The 10,924-nt window shown below is 41.7% G+C and overlaps 1 non-coding gene across 1 annotated transcript; it reads left to right on the top strand.

Annotated features, from left to right (window-relative positions):
- The first annotated feature begins 5,065 nt into the window (after positions 1-5,065).
- LOC145071917 (small nucleolar RNA R71) lies at positions 5,066-5,172 on the top strand. The gene has a single exon (XR_013690879.1). It is a non-coding gene; the product is annotated as a small nucleolar RNA R71 (small nucleolar RNA).
- Positions 5,173-10,924: the final 5,752 nt, after the last annotated feature.

Genomic DNA, 10,924 nt, shown 5'->3' with positions numbered 1-10,924 from the left:
TTTCACTAAAATAAGGGAGGCCACAAATGCACTATAACGTGTATTGGCTCAACTAAACATTTGAACTTTCATCGGATCATCCCACATAATACTAGCAATTATAGCTGAAATTAGTATTACTAGATTCAATTATTAAAAATTTCAATTTAATTTTTCAATTTTTACTATCAAATTCTATGATTTTCCAACAATTTACTTTTTCTACCCCTACCCCACACTTATTTCATACAATGCCCTCATTGTATTCATAAAAATAAATGAAAATTAAAGAAAAGGGAGAAAAAGGAACAGACTCTCTTGGGATAGTGGCGTGGGCATCTCCAAAAGTGTGGAAAACGTGCCTCCGAAATCTGGACCTCCAAAAATAGAAAATGGTGTAGAACTGGGTGAATACGTAAACATGACTCGGAACTTCAATTCTTCAAAGTGGGTGTTTGTAAGTAAAAATGTGGGCAATGATAAACTGGGACATGTCGTGGCAGGTAACTGGCCACGTCGTGATATGGGATCAAAGCGCGAACACCAAACTGCTTAATTTCTTAATATTGCAAGTGCGCCATGACGTGGCGTAAGAATTTCACGTCGTGGAAACTGGTCATCAGCAAAAAATTGCCTTATTTCTTTCATGTACTCTAGCAACTTGACCAATGGCTAAATGGTTTAAGACGCTTCTATGCAAATATATTTCCAAACTGTCACCTCTCTTCTACTAATGTACCCCACACTTATCTTGAATTGTGGGTTCCAACTCACAACTCTAAGCTTCCTTGACAAACACAACTCGAAAATTAACCTTCTATGCTCCTTAGAATTCCAATGCTAATTTGAAAAATGGAACAACCCAAAAGAAATAAAAAAATAACATCATAGTTTAATAATGTTTTACATTACACACCAAATTCAAACATAAAAAAAACTACTTAAAAACAAAATAAAATGAAAAGAAATAAAATCACTCATCATCTTGATCTTGTGCTCCACTTGGCCCTACCCCGTCATTCTGCGGACGCCATAGCTCCTCCCACGTCGGAAAATAAGGATACTGAGGTGGCATAGAAGGTGGTCGGGTCACACCAAGATGCGAATAAATACCCTCAGTAAGCTGGGTATGGTAAATGGCATGCCCCCATAGATTATCCAAATACGTTCCCACCCGACTCTGAAAAGGGTCGGTGGGCACTCCCTGCACATACTGGGAAGCAGCACGCTCTCTCTCGACTTCACCTCTAGCCCGCACATTCCGACGCCGCGGTCTGGCTGGTGGTTGCTGTCCTGGCTGCGCCTCCTCTTGCTTGTCATCTATCGACGGTATAACAAAACGACCGCCAATATTCACCACCGCCCGCATAACACCCAAGACTTGAATGGTCAAGTCTGTGTCCGGGAATCGAGTAAGATTCCTCACAAAATCATGGGTCATAATATGATATGACCTAGCCAGGAGAGTAACCAAATGCCCCTCTGTAATCGGGCTCCCGGGCCTAGAATTGGCCGCTTTCCCATGAATCTCGCCAACATATAAGGTAAATCACAACAAACTCCCGGGGTAATAAGAGTCCATAAATAAAACAGATTCTGAATGGGGACTTTATCACCATGATGCTTGTGATTAATTGAAAAAGTGATAAGGCGGTGTAAAAATCGGAAAACCAGATTCCGAATTTGTGACTCACTCGAGTCACGAGTATTGTACTCATGGCTAGAAATGCTCCTACAGAACTGAACATCCAAAACACCGGGATTAAAATCCCGTACGCAGCCAAGCAAGAACGGTATGAAAAATGGAGATTGAGTCTCCACTTCGGTATAAAGCCCCATACGCCAAGCGAATTCCCGAAGACTACACTCTCGATACACACCACCCAAACGAAACACAAGTGCCCGGTTGTAGGTAAAATCAATAGTGCGTTCCTCCAAGCATACGGTAGAGAAAAACTCCACCAATAATTCCCGGTATACGGGTTCTTGGATGGCAAACAAATTCCTCCACCCGTGACAAGTGAAAGAAAATTGGTCCCCTTCGTATGTTTTCGACCAATAGCGTGTCAACTCAGCAACCATTCCCACTCCACCAAGCCATCCCCAATCGATAATTGGGGCTATTGCAAACTCCTTATTGTACAACCATCCAAGCCGATTCTCGTAAGTAGTTAACAACGGTCAGGGAATGTTTTGAGGAAACTGGTATAAGGGATGTATACTTGCTACATCTATCGAGTTTTCCTCCTATGGAACAGCTCGGCGTGGTCCCATTTCTGCATACAAAATCAAACCAAAACATCAAACATCCAAAACATTAAAACAATTTATGTTGTTCTACCAGAAGTCACGACGTGGCCAGGCTATGCCACGTCGTGGACCGTAGTCGGTCACAGTTCTAGGATCGGTCCATTTGTATGCCATTTCTACCAAAATTAGTGCTTGGGGTTTGTTCCTATGGACATTTAAATGACATGCAATCTAAAATCAACCACTAGGTTCAACCAATTTCGTGAATCATACAAACCCTAACCATGAAAACTTGAAATTGGAAGAACTAACTACAAAAAATGAGCAAAAACACATACCAAGTAGAGTAAATTGACAAGATCTTGCAAGGAATGTGAAGTAGATTAAACAATCGGCTGTGGGGTTTTGCTGTTCCCGTTCGTGCGACAGTTTCCAAGTGGGGAATGAGATTATTAGTCAAAGGGTTTTAAGGAAATGGTCCCCCCCTGATTTTTTAAAGGCCACGACGTGGCTAGCTATGCCCACGTCGTGGACCTTAAATCTGTCATCTTGGTCCCGTGTTTGCAATTTGACCCACGACGTGGCTTGCTATGCCCACGTCGTGGAAACTGCCCAAATGCAAAATTTTAATAAAGTCTCACATGTTAACTAATTACTTTGCATCCCATTATTAATTAAAGTTCCCTACAGCTAATTCTTTACTAATTATCAGTTATTTAGATGATGAGTTGATGTCTTTCCTAAAAAGAAAAAAAAATTAAAAGAAAAGGAAATGCAAACCAAACTCGGGATGCCTCCCGAGAAGCGCTTCTTTTTCTTGGAGTCTTGAGCTGGACTCCGTGCCTTCTACGTTGAATCTTCTGAAGAGTCCACCATTAAGATCTTTTGTTCCTTGAATCGCCGCTTGTAAGCTTGAACTCGCCTTTTATATGCCTTCTTTGAATTCTCCTTTTTAGCTTTGCCCTCTTCTTCAAGCTTTCGTTTTGTGCCCTTAGTTTGTTCCTTGCACTCCATAGCATCCACCTCCTCTTTCACCACCGGCTTTGTCATTCTTGAAGTGACATCCTCTTCATCATTTGTTATCTCCTCATCCTCTTCGCTCACCCAAGAAGGCGGACTCTTGTAAGCTATGACTTCAATCAAATATGGAACAAATGCCCTCGGTTTTGTCCTTTTGACTCAATGAACCGTCTTTATCTCTTCTTCCATAAGCTTTTCCAGTTCTTCTAGTTCATTCTCCTCGTTAATTGTGAACACCTCTTCTTTATCTTCTTGAAAGTCATCTTTTATCCCAAAGACTTCTCGTTCATCTCCAACCCTCAAAGTGAGCTTAGACTCGCGGATATCAACAAGGGCTCCAGCAGTGTTAAGCAATGGACGACCAAGGATTATTGGAACATCCGGATCTTCTTTCATGTCCAAGACTACAAAGTCTATTGGAAAAACAAATTTTCCAATTTTCACCAGAATATCCTCCACGATGCCACGAGGTTGTGTCACCGAACGATTCGCCATGTGAATCTTCATTTTTATAGCCTTCATCTTCTGAATCTCCAATTTTTGATAAAATGCAAAAGGCATCAAATTAATACTAGCCCCAGAATCAGCTAAAGCATTAACTTTCATTTTATTCCCAAACTCACATGGAAGAGTGAGGCGTCCATGATCCCCCATCTTTTCTGGTGTTTCTCCCAACACAGCTTTTGAAGTTTGTTCACTTAGAATCACTGTAGAGTGCTTCTTTAATTGCCTTCGAGTGTCTATCAAGTCTTGCAGTAATTTCTGGTTCTCGGGAGCTTTGGATAAGGACTCGACAAAGGGGGTATTAATTGGGATTCCCTTCACATGCTTTACATACTTTAAATGCTCCTTCTCCAGTAGACTAAGTGCAGCTCGGGTGGGAAATGGCAAAGGTGGCTGATAAGCTGGAACGGGCTCAAAGGGGTTTTGATCAGACATGCGCCACATCATGGCCAGAGGAGTGTCATGTCGTGGCGAGCCTGGTTCAACAATTTCTCCACTTTTGATCCTTGATTTCTTGGGCTGCTGCGGTTCTTCTTCCAATGCCTCCAGGAACTCAGAGATTGCATCTTCTTCAGTATCGATGGCTATTACGTGAGATTGGGTCTTTACTTCGGGATTCTTCGGGGATAATTTTTCATGAACTAAAGTGGCTAGTTGACCAAATTGTACTTCAAGGTTATGGATGGAGGCTTGCTGATTCTTTATCAGAGTTTGTTGTTCCATAATGGCAGAATCAGTGGCATCATGTCTCTTTTCCGAAGCTTCCATAAAATTCATCAAAATGGTCTCTAGGTCGGGTTTCTTCTCGGCTGGTAGCTGCTCCTTTTGATAGAGGCCTCGACCTGTCTGCCTATACTTTTCTTCTTTTTGCTTCTTGTACTCTTCATATGGAAGCCACTCCTTCTTCGGTTTCCTCCAGTCCTCATCAAACTTATCCCCACTAGAGTAGCACACTTGAGCTTTTCTGTTCCCAAACTCATCTATATTGCAGTCCTTGGTCAAGTGTGGACCACTGCATCTCTCGCAACCCACTCTTATGGCATGTATCGACTGGTCCATTTGTGTTATCCTGCGATCCATATTATTCAGCATGGCCATGACAACTGCTATTTCTTCAGTTTGGGCCCCTCCACCGCCTTTGATTCCATCTTGCCTCGGGTTGTGGTATTCGCGAGAGTGCTTCGCAAATTCTTCAATTAGCTCCTTGACCTCCCTTGGATTTTTCTTTGTCAACGGTCCTTGAGAATCAAGGAGTTGTCTTGTCATCACGTTGACCCCATCATAAAAGGTTGACATTTCTTACTGTACATTTAGGTCATGTTGAGGGCAATTTCTGAGCAAGCCCTTGTACCGCTCCCATGCTTCGTATAGTGACTCCCCCGGCTGTTGCTCAAAGTTGGCTATTGCCTTCTTGAGTTTGGCTATCTTGGATGGCGGGCAAAACTGGTCCAGGAATTGCTCACGCATTTGAGCCCAAGTGGTGATTGTACCTGGTGGGAGTGCCTTTAACCACTCCTTAGCAGCTCCTTTGAAAGTGATGGAAAGCATCCTAAGCAAGACTGTGTTTCTGTTGACATTCGGGACATTGAAGTAATCCGCAATGTCGTTGACTTCATCTAGATGCTTAAAAGCTTCCTCATGATCTTTCCTGAAAAATGGAATGTCCTTTAGTGCCGTCAATATGTGTCCCTTCAGCTCGAATGTGGCAGTGGCAGGTATTGCGGGTTAGACTAAACCGGGACCCACATCTTCTCGGATCCGCTTCTTGTAAGCTCCCATGGACATTTCTTCAATTGCTGCCATCTCGTTCCTTGGCTCGTTCTCGGGTTCGCTCGTGTGTCCTTCAAATTCCGGCTCGGTATCGCTTTCGGACTCGGTTTGGATGGGTGTATGATCCAAATGCTCAAGATTGCTCTTGTGCCTCGCTGATGAACTTGACTCTCCTGTCTTCTTTCCCGACTTCGTAGAAAAATTTGACTTCAATTCTTGTAAGGGCGTCTTTTTCTTGTGAAGTGCAGACTCGGGATCTTCCAGTGGTGGCACCAAGTGTATGTTTGAGCTTCTGGTCATGAACTCCTGCAACTTGCTAAACTAAAAACGTAAAACTGAACTAAAATAAGAAAAACTAACTTCAAACTAAAAAAATCTAGTTTTTAACTGTCCACGTCATGGCCAGGGGAGTGCCACGTCGTGGACTCTGTGAATAACAGAAAAAATTATTTTGCTGAAAAATTAACTTTTTGTGGGTTTCTACTCCACAAGAAGGATCGATCAATTTAATGCAAATAAATAAGCTAAAAACTAAGCCGTTCCCCGGCAACGGCGCCAAAAACTTGATGTGCACAAAAGTACTCACTAATTTTAATATTTATAACCTAACAAACTTAACTAACTATGCACTTATAGGCAGTGTACCTAGTCAGATTACAATATAGCTTGAGTAAGTCGGGTGTCGATCACAGGGAACGGTGTTCTAATTAATTTACTTACTATTAAATTAACCTAATTATTAACAAGTTTAAAAGGGGTTTTACCTGATTTTACAAGATCAGATGAACTTAAATTCAAATTCAATAAATAAAAACACACTCTTGTTTAGTTTGAATCCACTTCTCCCTTATGGCTAGCTAATGATTACGGATTATTAAGTTGGTTTTTTAGTTGTATTAGTAATTTAGTTCTAACTTACCAATAATTAACTAATTCATGTCAAACCATGTATGTTCACATATAATTTAACACAGAACTAATTATGAATGTAAATATGCTATGTAAGATTTGTTGTATAAACGCAATTATGATCACAATACACGTTCTCTAACACAGCTAAGCTTTATTTATTCTAATTACTAACTAAGATTGGTCAATCCTAGCTCTAACAATTCAATGTTCACTAAATCATTAGGTAAACAAGTTCATGCAGTTTAATGGTCACTAAGCTACACAGAACATGCAATCAAGCAATTAGATAAACAAACAGTAGCATGCTAGGTTATACAAATCAAACACAAGCAATTTTTACCAACTAAAAATTAATCCATAAACATTGAACCATTCATAAGTTTAAAGCTTCATCTAGCTAAACAAGAGTAGCTAGATTCAGCTGCTCATCATAGCAACTAAACCAACACAGCTAAAAATAATGAAAGACATGTTCTTATTTAACTAAAATATAAACCTCTATTCTTTTTGGTGTTGAAAACCTTCTTCCAGAACCCTTCTTTCGCTCTGAATCGACTCCTGGAACTCTTTCCTTCTACCAAAAGCTTGTGCCTTTCGTAATAATTAGGAGAACTTATATAATCTTCAAAAACCCGTGCCACGTCGTGGCCAGCTGTGCCACTTCGTGGGCTTCAAGTAATCCGTATCGTACAAGGAAATCCTCCGCGTCGCAATGTCTATCTTCTGGAAACCCCATGCCACGTCGTGGGCTTCATCGCCACGTCGTGGGTTAAGTATTTATCATGAATTTATTCTTTTCTTGTCTTTCAAGCCTCCCATGTTCCACATTTTGTCACTTTTGGTCCCTCTCTTCGAAAATCCTTTTATGACTGAAAATAACAATTTAAAGTCATAAGTATCATTATTCTAAACATATTATTAATTTATTAATAAAAATGTACTTAAATATTGCCTAAAAATATGTATAAATATGGCAATATCAGTATTTTTGGATGTTACAAGTTGGTATCAGAGCCTTGGTTTGAGGGATTCAGGCATACTTTCGAGCGTGTCTGAACTCAAACTAAGGAAATAGTGAAAGATTTTTAAAAGAGAAACGTTTTCGAAAAGAAATTTTGAAAATAACTTAGAAAGAAAGAGTTTTGAAAAGAGAAAAAGGGTGTGGTGCATGCGTTCAACCGAGCTCAAGTAAGTACTCCCAAATTACCCATACAAGCTTATGTTATGAATATCAGTTTCAGTTTCATTAGAACAACATGCTAGAATAGGACTGAGGATCTAGGAGGATGCCTTATGTGCATGCTATATGTGTTTCAGCTTTATGAGAATTGCATGCTAGTATTGAGTAGACATCAGTAGGATAGCCTGGTTAGGTTATGCCTGACAGTATGATCTTAGCATTGTATGCTAGTGCAGATTAGTCAGTATGATAGCCAGAGTGGTATATGCTTGATTATGTACTCGATGCTCGAATGCTTCTTGCTTTGTGCTTTTAGGAGTTCTAGTTGTCTTTCAATAACTAGTAAACGAGTATGTTAAGTTACATATTGCAAGGACTAAATAATTTCAGAAGGTTAGGTCTAGCTCTATTTCGCAGCTCTCGTTTGAGTCCAACCGTTATAGGGTATGATCTGTCATTTGAAGAATTATCTAGTCTGTATAGTGTGCAATAGTATTTGTGAGCTAGTTAGGGGAAGGAAATGGGGATTTCTTATGCAGCTGATGGTGGAGAATGGGTTAGCAATTACCCTAGGGCAAGCCTAGGATGAGATTAGCATGAGACTAGTAGTGGAAGTAGAAGGGACTTGGTGGAGTCGAGGTAGTTCTTGAGGAAGGTACAGATAGATGTGGAAGGTAGTAGGGGCCCATACTAATGAAAGCAGAGGATCTGTACTTGAATAGAGGAAGTCCAAGTCAAAACCAGGAAACTTGTGGTAATAGTGATCCCTCGAGATATATCAGTATTTCTGGCATTGTCGTTATGTGTTTCAGAATGGTGGTGTTGCGCCCGAGACCAACAGTCGGCAGTTCAGGTGCCGGTGAGGGATCAGGACCAGGCTCGGGAGCCGAGCATTTGGATGATCAGACTAGGTAGTTTCTCTCTTCAGAGATTATTCACATCATACTCGAGCAGACTCATGTGATCTTTGGTTCGATCAAGGAGGGTATTTTGGAGCTGATGGATGAGAGGTTGAGCACCTTTCATGCTGAGGTGGGGACCATGATAAGGTCGGGCACGCTCACTTTCAGGGAGTTCAGAGCCTGTGGAGGTCCTGACTACCATGGGGCGCAGGACCCCATAGCGAGCACCAGGTGGTTGGTGGATGTCGCCAATGCTTTCCACACCAGCAGATGTCCTGAGGGGGACAAGGTCAGACTAGCATCCTAGACATGTCATTGGGGATGACACAACACTTGATGCAATGACTTGGGCTGATTCTACTACCAGGTTCTGATCCAAGTTTGCACCGGTTATTAAGGTGCAACAGTTAGCCAGAGAGTTTCAAGATCTTAGTCAAACTACAGAGACAGTGGCGGAGATTACCGCCAAGTTCAGGGAGAGAGCTCTTCTTGTTCCTCAGTATGCAACTGACGAGGAAATGAAGAAAGCTCGTTACCATGAGATGTTGCGGAGTGATATCCGCCAGTTTGTGAGCTAATCCAGCTGTAAGACACTGGATGACATGATTGTTAGGGCTTGTGAGAGGGAGATTGATCTAGAGATGGAGAAGAAGAGGAATCCAGAGGCAGTATTTGGCACAGGGAGTTTGGGCAAAAAACCCAAGGTATTAAATCACAGACCTAGAGAACAGCAGATCCACAGTCGGTGTGGCGAGTGTGGGAGATTGCACGATGGGACGTGCAAGGCAGGGAGTCCCGGTTGCTACAAGTGCGGCCGGACCGGGCATTTGAGCAAAGATTGTACTAGGGATGAGCAACGGGCCAAACCCGGACCAGACCGGCCCGAAGACCGAAAACCCGAAGACCAAAAATCGTGAATTTTCTTATCCGAAAACCGGACCGTTTTTGGATGTATCGGGTTCGGGTTCGGTCCGGTCCGGTCTCGGGTACTAAACCGGGTTTCGGGTTTTGGACCGAACTAGGCTTTGAAATTGGTACAATGCGGGACTTTACTTAGATCACGTGCAAATGAGGTGTCTACAAAAAAAATACAAACCTTATTAACATTTGGAACAAATAAAAATTACACTATTTAGCATAAAAACTACACTTTTTATAAAAAAATGCATGTTTTAACAAAAAAGAAACAACATTGCTAATAAAAAACTGCATTTTAACAGTTATTTTGTGTAAAAAAACAACAAAAAACAACATTATTTATAAAAAACTGCATGTTTTTATAAAAAAAAATTTGCATGTTTTTAAAATTTTTTTTGGATGTTTGAACAAAAAATAACGTGCTAGATACATTCTTTCTTGTAAAGTGATAGGAACAAACGTTCATCAAGATTTATAAACAATGTTAAAATAAAAACATCAAGTTTTATACATAATGTTATATATAACATTAACTAATAATTCGATATCCTTATCTATATATTCTAAGGAGAAAAAAAATTCCGGTCCGGTCTGGGTTAAATCCCGTATTCCGGTACGGTCCGGTCCAAACCTGAAACCCGATTAGTGGTAAAAACAAAACCCGAAAACCGGCCCATTAATATGTATATCCGGTCTGGTCCGGGTCCGGTCCCGGTTTTTTTCCGGTCCGGTCCGATCCAACGGGTCATATGCTCATCCCTAGATTGTACAGCTACACCCACCGTTACCGCAACATCTGATCTGATTTGCTTCCATTGCAATCGGAGGGGACATAAAAAGTCCCAGTGTCCGAGTTTGCCAGCAGCAGCAGGGAAGGTGGCAACACCTGCCCCTGTAACATTGAGGATTATAGACGGTCATCAGGGTTGAAGTGAGGCGCCAGTGGCGAAGAGTAGAGCTTTTCAGATGACAGCAGAGGAGGCGCGAGCGACTCCCGATGTGGTGATGAGTATGTATCTTCCCTTCATCTCTTTATTATTTTGATTGTTTCTTATGTTTATATGTTTTTATATAGGGTCGTTCTTAGTGAACAGCATATCAGCTACAGTATTGTTTGATTCAGGGGCTACCCGATCTTTTGTTTCACTTGCGCTTAGCAGGAGGTTCAGCAGAGCTCCGAGGGAGCTGGATTGTCCAATTGAGGTTAAGATAGGTGATGATAGGACCGTCAGGGTCGCAAGAGTACATAGGGCTTGTTCACTGCAGTTATTTGATGAGCAGTTTTCAGTAGACTTGGTTCCCATTCCCCTGCGAGGGAATAAGCTTATAGTAGGTATGGATTGGCTGAGCCCCAATGGGGCAGTGATTGATTGTGAGCTTCAGTTAGTGAGAGTCTGCACCCCTGGTGGGGGAGAGTTAGTGATTCAGGGCGAGAGGCCACAACACGGAACGATTCTTTGCTCGACAGCGAGAGCTCGACGCTACTTCC

Source organism: Lactuca serriola, chromosome 8 (assembly GCF_051521515.1).
Source record: "Lactuca serriola cultivar US96UC23 chromosome 8, Lser_US96UC23_V15, whole genome shotgun sequence".
Taxonomy (NCBI): Eukaryota; Viridiplantae; Streptophyta; class Magnoliopsida; order Asterales; family Asteraceae; genus Lactuca; species Lactuca serriola.
Note: the sequence above shows the minus strand (reverse complement) of the source record. Positions and strands in the feature narration are given on the sequence as shown.